The 16,169-nt window shown below is 41.9% G+C and overlaps 1 long non-coding RNA gene and 1 other non-coding gene across 2 annotated transcripts; both read left to right on the top strand.

The window, feature by feature from the left end:
• The first annotated feature begins 2,210 nt into the window (after positions 1–2,210).
• Positions 2,211–3,832, top strand: LOC114765389 (uncharacterized). Its single transcript, XR_003742610.1, has 3 exons — positions 2,211–2,306; positions 2,457–2,655; positions 3,332–3,832. It is a non-coding gene; the product is annotated as an uncharacterized LOC114765389 (long non-coding RNA).
• An 11,939-nt stretch (positions 3,833–15,771) lies between these two features.
• On the top strand, positions 15,772–15,961 carry LOC114765423 (U2 spliceosomal RNA). Its single transcript, XR_003742617.1, has one exon. It is a non-coding gene; the product is annotated as a U2 spliceosomal RNA (small nuclear RNA).
• The last annotated feature ends 208 nt before the right edge of the window (positions 15,962–16,169 follow it).

Raw genomic sequence — 16,169 nt, 5'->3', positions numbered from 1 at the left:
CGGCAAGTTTTCACTAAACTGTGAATAAGAAATGTTTGTACAAGCTGGTTGGAGGAGTCAACCGTACAACACGACCACAATTTGGTTTGATTTACAATCAGTAGTTCCAGGGACAGTCCCCCCCCTGGAGCAACATAGGGTTAAGTGTCTTGCTCAGGGACACAATGGAAGTAAGTGGGATTTAAACCTGGGTCTTCTGATTCATAGGCGAGTGTGTTAACCACTAGGCTACTGCCACACTGACACTGTGGAAAATGTGAATAAAAAAATAAGGCAGTAAGTAAGGCACAAATTTCAAAAAAATTGGAATGGGGGCAATTCAGGGGTAGTGATGAAGTATAATAACTAAATAATTATATGATTTGAAGCTGGTGATGTTAACAGGTGATTTGGAATCAAGGAAAGGTCTTCCCAAACTCCCCCACACCACCCCTCTGCTACGTTCCCTCCACTGGCTCCCAGTAGCTGCACGCATCAGATTCAAAATACTGATGCTGGCCTACAAAGCCAAACATGGAGTAGCACCATTCTACCATCCTATTATACCTCGCACTGCACCTTGTATACACCGAGCCTCCAGTACTGCTCGCCTGGTCCCTCCATCTCTGAAGATAAAAGGAAGACACTCATTGGATTGAACTTCCACTTGAGGTCAGCAGAGTCACAGTCTCTATAGAGAATATTTAGATGAACTTGTAACCTTCTTAACTGTACTGTGCCAAAAGGAAGCCCTACATAAATAGTGTCCAGAAGTGCCGTCAACGTATTTGGGCTCAGAGGCATCTGAGATGGTCCATTGTGCAGTGGAAACATGTATTGTGGTCAGATGAATCGGTTTTTCACATATTTTTTGGAAGAAATGGCAATGCCAAACCACATACTGCGTGCATAACAAAGGCATGGCTGTGTAAAAAAGATGGTGCAGATGTGCTTGACTGGCCTGCCTGCAGCCCTGATTTGTCTCCTATATAGAATGTTTGGTGCATTTTGAAACGAAAAATGTGTCAATGAAGACCTGTTACTGTTGCGCACCTAAATCGTTGTTTGCAGGAAGAATGGGACAAACTACCTCCAGCAAAGTGGTAAATGCTGTACTGTCCCAATTTGTTTTGGAATGTGTTGCAAACACTGAATGGCAAGAATGGATATTTATTTACAGATCAAATGATGTTGACGAGAAAAAAAAAATTCTGTTCATGCTGTCTGCAATGAAATACAATTTGAGGAAAATGTATCACTTGCTTTTTTCTTTTTTAATTCACATTTTCCAGCCTGTCCCAACTTTTTCTGGTTTGAGGTTGTAATAATGACAGAGGCATTATTTGCTTTTAATTAAAATGGCACCTTTTTAAATAATTTAGCTAAAAGCAAATGCAATTTGTCATCACACTAGAATTGATGATATTCCACAATATACCGAATAATAACGCCAACTGAATGAGGTACTGGCTGTCACCAGGAATCTGATTGTTTTGTGCTTTTAGATGGAATTATTATGTGGATATGCAAGATATATAGGTCTGTACAAGTTTAGTGGATCAAAGTATTAAATTCTCAGCTATTTTTAGTATTTACAATTTCTCAATGAATTAAAGAATTAAAACCATTACCTTCAAATAAGGAAAATTCACACATGATACAGTGAATAATGTCCACAACTTCATTGTTGGACTGTGTTTTCCCCATGACAAGCAAATGTAGACAGTAGAAATTGGTCACTGGCCACACCCCATCAATACACAATACGTTTAGAAATGCATGGGCAATGTATTTATAGTACTAAAACTTTTAATGACTCAGCAACTGTGCCTTTTCTCTTCTCTCCTAATCTCTGTCTCTGTCCTAATCACAACTGAGAATAGACCACATTAAAGCAGACAGCACATGTAAAATATATTAAGCATTTAAATGTGTGAAGGCCTAATTCTAGAACAGCATCCATTGATGTGGTGTACTCCCTAGAAGTGTGAGATGTCGTCGTCTCTGGCACCATTTGCAGTGATTTATAATAAGATATTTCTGGCCTCTGAGTCTCAGACCTCAAGTGTCTGCTTTCTTGTTCCGTCTGTTACTATTTTCTCCCTGTCTTCTGGGCCCTGGGGCTGTGTAACCCGGTGTTAAAGTCTGTGCCCAGTCTACGGTACATTCAGCTGTCTGAGAGAGCAAGAGGTAAGGTGGCAGACTCTGTACAACTGTAATGTGAGTTCGCTGTAACTGCTGGCAGTTTTAGAATACTCTCACCCCAGGGCAGCCAGGAGTATGCAGTGGGAATGTCACAGGCATGTTAACCACAGGGACCAATAATGGTATGTAGCACTTCACACAGGATTCTTCTTCTAAATATCTAATACATTACAATGTTCCTTGGAATTAACCAACCAACTATATAACATAAAATTGATTAGGGATTAAAACTGGTATGAGGTTTCTAAGAGCAATTAGTCTGTACTTATTAGCACTTGCAGCTGGCGTGGGTGCATGAGAGAAGAGCGAACTGTGGAGTACTGGAAAACAAAGGAGGCAGGCTGGAGAGGAACAGTCTCAAAAAATGGGTTGTCACATGGGGGCTGATGCAGCATTGGACAAAGAAGCACAATCGTGGTCAGGAACAGCATGGAAAGACAGCATCAGGTCATTAGGTCAAAACAATACCAGGTAAGGGCAATCCAGAGAGCAGAATCCAAAAGTTAAAAGGTATCAGTCAACAAAATTGCTCACAGCAAACGAGAAGTCAATAAATGATTTTGCTGGCCCGGCAAAGTCAGGGTGTATTATTTTTATTAAGCTGCAGTATTGGGAATTAACATTTGCACTGATGTAATAAATAATTTTGTGAGTTTTTGTTGATTGGTAAGCAATATAAGCAATTTATTATATTGCAATCGCATAACGCAATATTGAACTCCGTAATTGCAATAAGGCTTTTTTCCGCAAATTGTACAGGTAATATTAGTCTGTACAGTACAGATAATATTAGTCTGGTAACATTGACAAAGGCTAACAATTAACAGATATATTGAAGGAACGTTTATAGAAATAAATTATAAAAGATAAAATACAATCAAATATCATTTAGATGATCAATAATGATGATCAGGGTTATACTAAAGTATTTATATATCTGGGCCCAGGGGTCAACAAGTTATGTGTTAAAAGTATGTTGCATACACTAAGGTGTCGAATGGGTATTAAATTTGAGGGCACAAGGGTAAGGTGATTTCAACCCTTTATTGTAAAAAATATATATAAATATTATCCTTGTTGAGCCATATTTGTTGTTATTGTCATGTTCAGGTGAAATTTTGAAATTTTGTTTTCACATGTTGGACAGGAAAGCAGCTCTCGGTGGTGGCGTGTACCAAATGAAAAGATGACGATGGGGGAGAGCTTCCACAGGTCTGCTGTTGCAGTAGGAGGCAGCCCACAAGAACATGGATAGGGGTCTGGTCCTGCTGACCAGCCAGGTGCAAAGCTGTAACTCTGCTTCTAGGAACTGGGCAGAGACCTCAGAGAACCCCGGGAATGCTGGATCTAAACCATGGACGAGAAGCCATGTGACGAGAAGCCAAGAAGCCATGTGTGGAGGATTGCTGAATCAGTGACGCAATTGAATGTAGCTCTTCTTTCCTCTCTTTCTAATCTCCATCTGCCGTACAGAGTAATGGGTTTCAAACTATGGTTCTTCTGATAAAGTAAAAATAAAGGGAGCAAGCACTCTGCAGCAAGTGTTTACAGAAGTGCTTTTCTGATTTACCTGATTTGTTAACATCAAGCCACAAGATGAAGACTAAAACAAGCTGTTTTCTGAAGTGAGTGGTAAGTGATAGAAATCACCACTGGGATTGTAAAGTTGCCTGAATGTTTATGAAATGCTTATAGAATACCTCTTGGATATGGATATCGGGGCAGATAGCATCCTTAATTCAATCTTTTGTGTGTGTGTGTGTGTGTGCACCATTTTACATTGTAAAGTACTTTACATTAGAAAAATGCTCAAGGTCCCTAGGGACAAAACAAGACAGTGGCAAAGAAAATAAAAAGAAGAGGAAGAAACCAAGGCTCAGAAAGCGAAGCCCAGATATTTTACTGATGTACAAAAAAAAGATTCAACTAATTTAATTTTTAACACAATTAGGAGAAATGACCAACACTTCAGTTTTTTAAGCACTGAGCATAAAGAATTTGCAGGTCATTTGTTCACTTTTAGACTATTTTCCTCATTAAGAGAGGTTGCAATAATCATTCATTTTAACATGAGATGTACACTTTGATGTTGTGTACTCCATTCCCATAAAATAATTGTTCAAAAGGCAGCATGTACTGTGAGAATAACAAAGGGACAGTCACTAAACATTTCACTTAGGAAAAAGTAGGATATGAACAAAATATGGCTGACTTTCATATGGCAACTATCTAGAACAGGTGTGGTATGTAATGATCTCCTATTAGTACACAGGTAAGAGTAATCTGGAATAAATGGGTGTCTGTGTAGCCATCAGACTGGTGGTTGGATTCGCAGTCCGAAAGAAAGCACAGAGAAGTTGGTGTGCTATCTTCTTTTCCATGATTTTGGACATAAGTAATTAGGTTGCACTGTATTTTATGTCATTGCCGGAGTACAATGCACACGGCTGGTCCGCTCGTGGGAGTAGGAGCAAACTCCAGGTAATCAGGATCAGTGCCTGCCTGACGTGGGACTTGGTGGATGTAGGTCGCCGGTGAACGTGAGCAAGAGGAGTGGACTGGGCAGGATGTAGAGAGCAGTGGGGGCGGAGGATTCCTGGTTGCCGAAGAGGGAGTGAATAGGAGCGTGGCCGGCTTGATGATGGTCCTGGGTCGAGGGGGAATTGCAGGGCTGTGTGGGCAGGGTGAGGACTTCAAGGACATAAGGGCGTTGGAGGGGAAAGTCAAAAGGGGCAAGCTAAAGTCATGGTCAAGAGACGGGCAAGAGGTCGAATTACTATAAGGCAATCAGTTTCGATAAGGTAGCGTCAAACAAAACAACCTCCATGAACGGGCAGCACCCAAGTTTCTAACATTATCCATAAATTAAAAACACAGGAAGGGGAGGGAGACAACAATGACGAGTCCCTGTTATGACCAGCAGCAGCCCTGTCCAATGGTTAGAAAGCTGGGGAATAGACCAATACTGGGCTTTTATAAAACTGCTTAAAAATAAATGCGGCTGTGTTTGCGCACCACCTGTGTTCAGGCATCGAGTTTGTTCATATGCATGCCGTTGGAATTTGTTAAGATAGATTTTATGTTTTTGAGCTTTTAGTTGAGATTCTGCATTTACAAAGATACAGTATGTGACATGTATAAATTACTACATATTAAGTGGGTGTTTTAATTGTTTAAAAAAATATGGTGGGCCTTCGCCTCCGGGTTAAGGGCCTTAAGAGATTACCTGGTTAAGTAATGTAGCAGATAAATTAAATAACAAGTGTCACTTGTCAAACTCTGCAGCACGGTTCATATAAAAATTTGATAGATCACGAAATTATTGTTCACCCGTTTTTTCTGTCATAAGTGTAACCCAGAGAAAAGTTCGGGAATGTTACATGTGTATATATGTTATTATGTTCATTTTATGTTAATAATTATTGTTAAATATTTGTTCAGTATTATTTCTGTTCTGACCTATCAGTGATGGTGGGAGGGATAAGACGGAAGGAAATGGAGCGCGCGGGAAAAAGGAAGGGGGAGAAACAAGAAAGAACAGAGTAATACACTGTGGGGAAAAAGAACTGATAAAGAACCGGAGATTATCGGTATAATAGTCTGGAGGAACGTATTAGTTAGACACTAAGGTTTACAGTATCTCGGTGAGAGGTGCGTTGTAATATTCGCTGGTGTCTGAAGTCTCCGGCGATTAGCTTAGCCTCTTAGCTCCGTGCTCGGACACGGGCCTGGCGTACGAATTCGCCGTCCACCCGCAGGGTGAACGGGCGAGCGCACAGGGAGAGGAGAGGACGAGCACACGCGTGTCTAGCAGTCTGCGCTACCGGCAACGCGCAGGCTTCCTCTGGCTACGTTGGGGCACCGCATTGTTTCCAGGGTCATCCCGTTTGAAGGTGTGATTTATGTGTGTTGTGTAATTTCTTTTGAGTTTCTTGTTTAAATATATAAAGAAAAGAAAGACATACTTTGTACATGTTATTATCTGTGTGTTGTTTATTCCCATTTATATAATTCATTTCGGAATTCCACTAGTTATATTTAAAGATTAAGACATATGAGTAAAGGGTCACATTTAGTGATATGAACCCAGAGCCCAGCTCTCATAGTCGTGGGGTAAAAGGGCTACATAAGCAGTTTGGATAGATGAGGCACGGTGACATGACCAGGCAGTGCTGGGCACTCAGCTGGCGCCGATTAACCTAATTATGGGGCCTGATCACTCCTAATCAGCCACAGGAGCCATTTTTTAATTTGTAAGCAGGAGACTAGGGTTGTTCCTACGTTGACGTACATGTTGATGTGTGCACTGATGGCAATTCACTTGCTGCTGGGTTTGAGTTTGTTTTCTGTTTTTTTCTGGGGCAGTGGTGGCCTAGCGGTTAAGGAAGCGGCCCTGTAATCAGAAGGCTGCCGGTTCGAATCGCAATCCGCCAAGGTGCCACTGAGGTGCCACTGAGCAAAGCACCATCCCCACACACTGCTCCCCAGTAGTGATGGGTTAAATGCAGAGGACACATTTCACTGTGTGCACCGTGTGCTGTGCTGCTGTGTATCAATGACACTCACTTCACTTTATTTAAATATCCTTCACCCGCACAACATGACATCCTGAGTCCGTTCCTTCCACAGTATTGTTAAATCTGGCAGCTGGTGAAAACTCACCTACATGTTTTTTTTCCAGCAAATGTTGTAACGTTAAGAGTGGCTTGTGTCACGGGATGACTGGGAAGGAGACTGAAGTGCGAGAATTCTGTTTTTAGTAATCTAGTATTCTGGGTGGCACACAACCAAAGTTGATCCCGTAGATCAGTGAGTAACCGGCACTAATTGGCGATTAATTAACCCCTTTGTGCACTGCACCCTAAAAAGTAGTCAGTTGTTCTAATCATGATGTATACAAAAAGACTACAAGTGTATTTCACATAACATGAATGGCAAAACTTTATAGTACTATTATTGCTCTCTGCACAAAAAAAACTCAAGCACATACGTGCAGCAACTGCAGGGAAATCTACAAATGAATCTAGTCCCCAGAATCATGCATTTTTGTACATCTCTTTCAGCTAGTCAGCAAAAGCGGACATTTAAACATGTTTACAATCGTAAAATTCTTTTTCTTTGCCATCAAGAAATCATAAAAGGTCCAATTGATTTGAATTCATTGAAAGGCTTAGAATATGAAAATAAAGAATTTTAAAAGGTTCCAAACAGAATAATATAGTTTGCACAATAAAAAAAATATTCACTATTACTGAGGACGAATGTTTTTATTCCCAAACTCACACTTGTTTCCTGAAGCCATGTGCTGTATAGGATTCTGTGGGTACTTATCAGCATTGATTTTATTCTGAAGTAAGCAGTGTTAGACTGCCTCCAGATATCTCCTATTTGCTAAAACATGTTTGTCAAACTGAGTGACAGCTCACTCTGCCAATAGTACTTAACCTAAGGTTTAAAACGCTATATGACATGAATGAATATAGAGCCAGGTAGGAGCTGGGACAAAGGGCCTATGAAATCTGTTACAGTTTCGTTTACATTAAATTAAATCATGCATTGCCAAAATAGTTTGGGGGCAGGGGTCAGTGGTAGCAGACCTGTAATTGAAAGGTTGCTGCCAGGGTTCCACTGAGCAAAGTACAACAACAACAACAACATTTATTTCTTATATAGCCCAAAATCACATACAGTATGTCTCAATGGGCTTTGACAGGCCCTACAGTTGACACCCCCCACACTTGACCCTTCTGCACACAAGGAAAAACTCCACACAAAAAAACTCTAGGAGAGAGAAAAAAAGAAAGGAAGAAACCTTGGGAAGGAGTGATACAGAGAGGGACCCCCTTCCAGGGTAGAGTGAGCCTGCAAACGGTGTCAGTGCAGGGTTGGATATGATATAATAATAAGTCCTACGGTTGTAGGGTTGGAGAAGTCCAGGATGTATTAAGTGTCATGGTCTAGATAAGGTGTCTGTAACGATGTTACTGGTCCATTTGAAGATCCCTGGAGCTGTAGTTGTAATGGTGGTGGTGGCTGTGGTGACCCTCTGGTTTGTTTCATGTTTTGTCCTTGTAAAGCAGTTGTCAGGAACCAGGATTTATTTGCTGGTCTGATCACTGGGGTCTGCCAGTAGTCTGGGCGCCTGATTCCGTGTCTCGGAGAAAAACAAACAGAAGCAGCGGCAGACGGTTGGACTGTACGACCGATACTGAAATATGTGGTATATTGGTGCTACAGTGGCCCGGTACCCTAACTAGGACAGCCTAACTGGTGAATTTAACTTTGTCTGTGTCTAACAGGGGGACTCTGTGATAAACTGGACTTTATAATTGACACTGTGTCAAAATCAAGTGAAATGAGGGTCTAGGACTTTAGCAAAAAGCCAGAGAAAACAGATAGGTTTTGAGATTGGATTTAAACCCTGAGACTGTGTCTGAATCCCGGACACTGACAGGCAAGCTGTTCCACAACTGCGGAGCTCTATAGGAGAAGGATCTGCTCCCAGCTGTGACCTTTTGCACCTTTGGTATCAGTAGTGACCCCGCACCCATTGATCGAAGGGGGCGTGGCGGTTCGTAAGGAACCAAAAGTTCACTCAGGTACTGTGGGGCGAGACCATTTAGAGCTTTATAGGTTAAAAGTAGGATTTTGTAGTCAATCCTAAATTTGATGGGTAACCAGTGCAGTGATTGTAAGACTGGGGTGATGTGGTCAAAAGTACCATCCACCATATGTGCATATTCCATCCACCAAACCTGCTTGGTTTCAGTTGAGCGTTGAGAAGAACCAAACCATAATCCGGATCCAGGTAATTCTTTATATTTAATTTTTTCCCATTTCATCTGGACACATCACATGTTCCCTGTGAGGTAGAGACCTTCCATGATCCCCTGGGTCCCTGCATGGTGACATGCCACAATTATCAGGGTTCCTTGATTTTCATTGATTTGTTCTCTCCTGAAATTGTATAAATGTATAAACTGGCATTGTTTTGTCTTTTGTCATTCCACCCTTAGATTGAATTTTTTGTGTTTAGTCAGTGTAGGTTTATGTGCATTGTTTATATATTAAAACCCATTTTGTTGTCAGATGTTTGCATCCTCCTTTTTCCACCCTTCACATTATTGTAACATCAATATTTCATAAATTATTTATTCTATTTGAAATGTTTCTATTTAAACCCTTTTAAGTCTTATTTAAAAATGCTATTTTGTCCCATGAAATCAAAACCCTAATGATTCAAATCATAGCCTTTTTATACCGATTACAACTGACATTTTTATTTTTAACATGAAGGGGTTTCATTCTGATTTTGCTCCATCGTTACCCATCCAACACCATCTGGTATAAATGTTTTTGACAGGAACTCCATGTGAAATTGCTGGAAAATTGGGTTGGAATTTATTGAAAATTGTGAAAAAGGGAAAGAATTTAAATGTTTCTTTTGACTTGACATGAGAAAAACATGGGAGTTTTCTAAGATGTTCAGATGATCTCAATGTTGATGTGCTTTAGTGTAGCCTGTCCAGTGGCCTGCCAGGCTGATGTCATTGCAGGAGAACGGGGATGTGTGGGGTGTACATCTGGCCTAATTGCCTCTGTGTTGCTGTAGAGTGGAGAGTTTTTTTGACAGGGCCTGTCTTCAGCATACACCTGCTGAGTGCGTGGTCTGTCATTGGGTGACCGATCCTCAGCAGTGTGTGATGACCGGTTCACCACATTTGAAACATCACCACACTCTTTCCCCTCCATGCTTGTGGAATTTGTTTTCCTTTGTCCCTCTTTGTCAAATTTTAGGTCATCTGGCCCATATGGATGCCAAGGTCAAGCCCTTCTGTGTGGCTAGAATCCATTTGCGCATCTGTCATTCAATGGTGACTCTGAGGAGAGCAATTCGACTGTGCAGGAGTCCTTACCAGTCCACCTGACTGGCCAATGTCCTCACCTCAATGCTAGAGATCCATCTGAGAACGAAAGAGATATAGCTCCTGGTTTAATTCAACCCTGGTGTATACTTTTTATTAGATTTAGAGACCTGCTGCAGTAGATGGAAGGACAGCAGAGCTGTAGTGAGTGAGGGCTCCCGGAGGGAAGAATGTGGGCTATGTCATAACGATCATTAGTGACCTGTGGGTGATGTCAGTCCCTGCTGCTCATTAGTGTCCATTTGTCGGGATATTTATCCGCCATGCTGAGTGGAGCTGTAATTGTCATTTCCTCGGTGGCTGTTTTCTGTGGCTTATGAAATATGCTGGTAATTGAGTTTGTGGGAAGACGCAACAGATGGTGATTTTTTTTTTTTTCCCGAAGAAGAAGCAGTGGATAGATTGTTGAGAGATCTCATGAGGAATTGCTGGTTATATTAAATAAACAATAAAAATTAAATAGGAAAACATTTCTTGCCAATTCACAATGTTGACAAAATAAAAATATAAAAATCAACCACAACCAGTGCAAGTCCAGAAGCATTAAACAACTGTATAATTATCTGTTAAAAAACTGTAATTTCAACTGTGGATTGGTGTATTAGTTACAGATTTTTTTCAAATGGTCTTATATGCAGGGTTCATAGGTTTTGGAAACCTATGTCCCTAGAGTACTAAAGTACCTTGATCACCTGACTACATGCCTACTCATTCTAAGCTCCTTGCAACACTGAATGCAGAAAAGACCTTACAACTTGTAGTCATGATATAAATATATCTACTGGTAGTAGGGACTTCTGCACCCTTCTTGAAAGCTTATATAGCTTATATAGCTTTCTGAACACCGTGTCATAAGGAGATCTGCTATGGCCATTCCTTACACAAAAAAAGTTAGTTTGTTTGTTTATTTATTTATTTATTTTTGCAGAGTTTTGAATAAATTACTGGCAGCTTCTGTAAAATAGACTTGATAAACAAGGAGTTTAAACTGGAGGGCACCAGTCCCTGCACAGCTTATATCTTATATATTTTCAGAACACAGCTTCACGCGTCCTCAACCAAGACACGTAAACCATGAGTCTTCCACACCAGCTCCTTGTGCACCTGATGCCCACGTTCCTGATAAATTAAGCTGGGCTGAAATGGAAATCTGGAAATATAAAGTAAAGATTGTTTTAGTACACAAAGAACACAGTAGAAATAACCTAATGAGCATTGTTTGTCTATGCATCAACCTTTCCTACTTTTCTCAAAAGAGAGAAAAGAAATCATATGAATGCATACTTCCAATGGGTTGTTCACTAAAGATGGCTGACTTGAAGCCTTGCTTCAAGTGGGAACCCTTGTCCACTATCAACAGCACTCCCAAGAAGGCCAATGGTGTGTACAAATCAATCATACATAATCTAGAACTATGAAACTCTTTAGTTTTGTTTTTTTCTGTGGACATACTGTTCAAATACTGTTCTAATGCTGTTTCTTGATTCAGCAGCTGCTTACTTGTTTAAGCACTTTTTAAGTATTTTGTCCATCTGTTTTTGTTTATGTAAATGTTCTGCTAGATTGGTGTGAAAATGCCTTGGATGAAGAATAGATGTCTGGCAGACTAATCTTGTCATTGACGCCTTAATGCCGTTATTCAAAAGGTCAATCAAGGAGGACTGTATGGTATGGGCAACTTACTTTGTAATTAACAGATAACTCACTATAATAGTGCATATAGAAGTAAAAGAAAAGGAAAAGTCATTGTTCACAGTAAAATTATGAACACATCCACACTTTTCATTTAGCCTGTTAGAGAACTTAATAAATATAACTAAATTTATATGAATCATTTAAATGGTCTTCAGATGGATCTGCTGGACACTGCAAGAAACCATTGTACCAATACAGATATAAGACAATGCATCTGAAATGCATTTTGCCAAGCTACATGGTGAGCTATGGGATAAAATAAATAAATGTGTGTGGTCTTTCATGATTTGGTCTAGGTCCCTCATTTCCAGTGATGGGAATACATGGTTTGAGTTTAGTGAACAAGAAGTGTACTAGTGTACACAGAGCCCTGATCCTAACTCCATTAAACCCTCAAACATGTTCTGTTTAAGCTATTTTGAAGCATAAAGAAACATGCAATTGGAGATTATACACACCAAGAAAACTTGAGTAGCATAAAGGTTATTTGCCTTTAAAATAAAAAAAAAATGTACAGCACTTTTATCAGCCACTTGGTTCTGTCCAGAGAAGTTTGACCAGAAGTGATCTTCCTGGAAGTGTTACAGTCAAAAAGCCATATCTCTGACATGGAAACAAAGCCAAGAGACTCAACTATGTGCTAAAACTTGGAGTTCTGGAATGCAAACATGTTGCTTGCAAGATTGGGGCTGCACATCTGCAAAAATAGTTGGAGATCTGGAAAGGAATAATAGTGTCCTCAATGCTGAGAAAAACAGGAACATAGTTCTTATGCAGTACCATCAGGTAGGTGTATGTTAAAATTATACTGCAGCAGGACACTGACCTTAAAAATACAACCAATGTCATTAAGAACTATGTTCTATGGTATTCTAAGAGCAATCATCTCAACATAATCCAGTATATCTGGGATCACATGAACAGAAAAAAGGAAGCCTACATTTGCAAAAAATAGATTAGTTCTCTAAGATGTTTGGAAAACCCTTGTCACGCCACACTGTGGGGTGAGTGAAGTGCACATGCTCAACATCTTTCGCCAGACCAGGAGTTATACTCTCCTAAGCACAAAGTTATCTGCAACAAATGTAGTCTAAAATCTATTCTTTTTCATTCAAACACATTCAACAATCTCTACGCTCAATTCTAAGATGAAGGATATCATGACCGACTTAGTGTCATAACATAGCTTAAATGACCTTTTACACTAATATACTTAAAACTAAGCCTTTCATTTTGGATATACCTGGATGTAATACACTTAAAGCTAAGCCTTTTATTTTGAATATACCTGGATGTATTTAGTGCAGATGCAAAATGGCCTCTCGTCCCCACTTTGGAGCAACCAACCTTGCCCACCAGAAGCGTTGGGGCCACCAGCACCACCCAGGGCCCAGTCTGGTTAAAAGAAACTTTTGGGGCTGCAACATTTTATGTGGACTGTGCATCCTATGTTTAGTGTTGTTTTCAGTTCTGACACAGACCTTGTTTCCCCTGTTTTGGCCCTTGTGCCTTTTTTGTGTTTAATAAATCATAGTTTCCCAGTATGTCCCGCTTCATTCACCCATCTGCTAGTGGACGTGACAATGTCACCGTCCAAACCTAAAGCGCAGAGCGAAAAGGCAGAGGAGAACCAACTAGTCGTGGTGAGTGCAGGCACCAGCGGGGAACGCTGGAAGATCGTGTGTGGGGACGGGGAGTCCCGCAGCGAGACGTGCCAGGACCGGAATATGTGCCAGGACAAGGATACAACCCCCAAGTACTGGTTGAGCGGTTTCTTCCTGGCGATACGGCAGTCTAGCTGTGGAGGGTCGCGCCATGATATGACGTCGACCACTGGGTGATCACTTCCCCTTCCTGGAGCTGCTGAGGGTGAGTTCAATCGGCCAGAGCCCGAACCATGGATCGAACGCTTGTCCCAATGGATGCAGAAGGGGCTTAGCTGATGGTCCGGTGAAGCCCCCACACAGGCATCAGGGACGCGCAACGGGAGCTCCACATCACCAGAAGGTACCAACCGGGGGTGCAGTAAGTAGTCGCCAGAGGGTCCCGGACCACCTCCCTGCTTGGGCAGGGAGGGATGCAAGAAGCGTCAGAGGGAACATGCGGAGACAGGAAGGTTCGGCTCTGGCTTTTGAGTGTAGGTTGGAGGGACCGAGGCTCCCATGCAGGACGACGTCAGGGAGCCAGCCAGCGGGTCCAGGTCCTCCAGCAGGGCAGGAACCCTGTGGTTGCTGCAGTCCACCCTGCCTCCTTCGCTGATGTTACTGGTGGGGCTCCGAGGACGTAGCCCATGGAGAGAGGGCTCTGTAGTGATTGGGTGCACCTGGAGACACACCTGGTACCAATCTGCATGACAGCAGGGCGGTTAAAAGGAACTTCGGAGAAGCCGGTTGGGGCTAAGACATTTTATATGGACCATGCAACGTATGTATAGTGTTTTCAGTTCTGGCAATTGCCACACACATGCGGGTTAGTTTGTGTTTTTCCCCTTTTGTTTCCCCTGTTTTCGGCCCTTGTGCCATTTTATTTGTGTTTAATAAATCATTGTTTCCCAATATGTTCGGCCTCTGCGCTTACCAATAAATATGACACTTTAATGTGTTCATTTATTTTAATGTGTGAGTGAAAAACTGAGATTAGCCATCTCACTGCATGTCCTGTGGGGTGGCCGAGGGTCACAGGGTCAACAATGTCTGGAGGCACGGGTATCAGAATAAGTGGTCTTTTCTCTTCAAATTATTGCAATATTACGACTACGGACTTACGGGGGAAGGAAGCGCAGAGGTCTGACATGCTGGGAACGGGTTTTATTAATAAACAAACAATAAACACAAAGAAACAATGGCGCGGTGGCCAAAAAACGGGAAATAAAGGGGAACAACATAAACAAACCCGTAGGCGTGTGGCGATTGCCAGAACTCAAAATACCAAACCGAAACTGAAGTTCGTGCTCAGAGTCCACGAAAATGTCGTCCCTTCAGAAGGGGCGGAATTCCGTGGTCTATATGCACCGTCAGGATTGGCCACCGGTGTTGAGACCAGCTGCAGTCAATCCTGACAAATTGTTAGTTGGTCAGCATAAGGTGTAACCAAGTGACATGTGAACTTGTGATCATATATCATCTAAGGATTGAAAGCTGTTCCAAAGTTGCTATTCTTGTCAGGTTCTATATCTAGTTCATAAAATAGTAAATAGAAGTTAAACCAGTGTTTAAATTTCCCATTTGTGGGACTAATAAAGGATCATCTTAACAAACATGATTTAAAACAGGTCTAAACAAAAGATTTGGTGAAAGTGAAGTGATTGTCATTGTGATACACAGCACAGCACACGGTGCACACAACAAAATGTGTCCTCTGCTTTTAGCTCTTCACTCTTAGTGAGCAGTGGGCAGCCATAACAGGCACCCGGGGAGCAGTGTGTGGGGACGGTGCTTTGCTCAGTGGCACCTCAGTGGCACCTTGGCGGCTCGTGATTCGCACAGACAACCTTCTGATTACGGGGCTGCTTCGATAACCGCAAGGCCACCACTGCCCCTGTGAACAGTGGGCAGCCATGACAAGCGCCCGGGGAGCGGTGTGTGGGGATGGTGCTTTGCTCAGTGGTCACCTCAGTGGCAGCTTGGTGGATCGGGATTCAAACCGGCAAATTGGGAAGCGGGGCCACTTCCTTAACTGCTAGGCAACCACTAACCGTAGAGAAAGTGCATCACTCCCAGAGGCACTCTTGTTCCAAAATTAAGCCATGGTGCAGAATTACAGCCACTTTTAGTCAGTCACACAATGAGCTTTAAATGCAAATGAGGAGGATAGCGGCCTATAGAAGTGAGTGGGAATTCATAATTTTCATAATAGTTTTTCACCTTAAAGATCCCCTATCAAAATATTAGATCACAATCAACAAACATATATTAAAGAATAAATACATTTCAAATAACCACCTTATGTGACCAAATTTCAAATAACCATCGCTTCTCTGCCTTTTGGCTAAGATCAAGTGTAGTATCTGTTCTTATCAGTTTAATATCTGATACATCCCCCAGCGGGGGACTACATATTAAGCGGATTTTTAGAGCAGGGAGTCGGCATGGAGCTTGCTCCATCCGCTTCACGCATCGACCCAGTATTGCAGTGCCTCTGGGAGCGGTGCACTTTCTCTATATTTTTACAGGGCAGTGGTGGCCTTGCGGTTAAGGAAGCGGCCCCGTAATCAGAAGGTTGCCGGTTCGAATCCTGATCCGCCAAGGTGCCACTGAGGTGCCACTAAGCAAAGCACGTCCCCACACACTGCTCCCCGGTGCCTGTCATGGCTGCCCACTGCTCACTCAGGGTGATAGGTTAAATGCAGAGACAAATTTCAATGTG

Source organism: Denticeps clupeoides, chromosome 15 (genome assembly GCF_900700375.1).
Source record: "Denticeps clupeoides chromosome 15, fDenClu1.1, whole genome shotgun sequence".
Taxonomy (NCBI): Eukaryota; Metazoa; Chordata; class Actinopteri; order Clupeiformes; family Denticipitidae; genus Denticeps; species Denticeps clupeoides.
The sequence above is the reverse complement of the archived record's forward strand: the minus strand, read 5'-3'. Positions and strand labels throughout refer to the sequence as shown.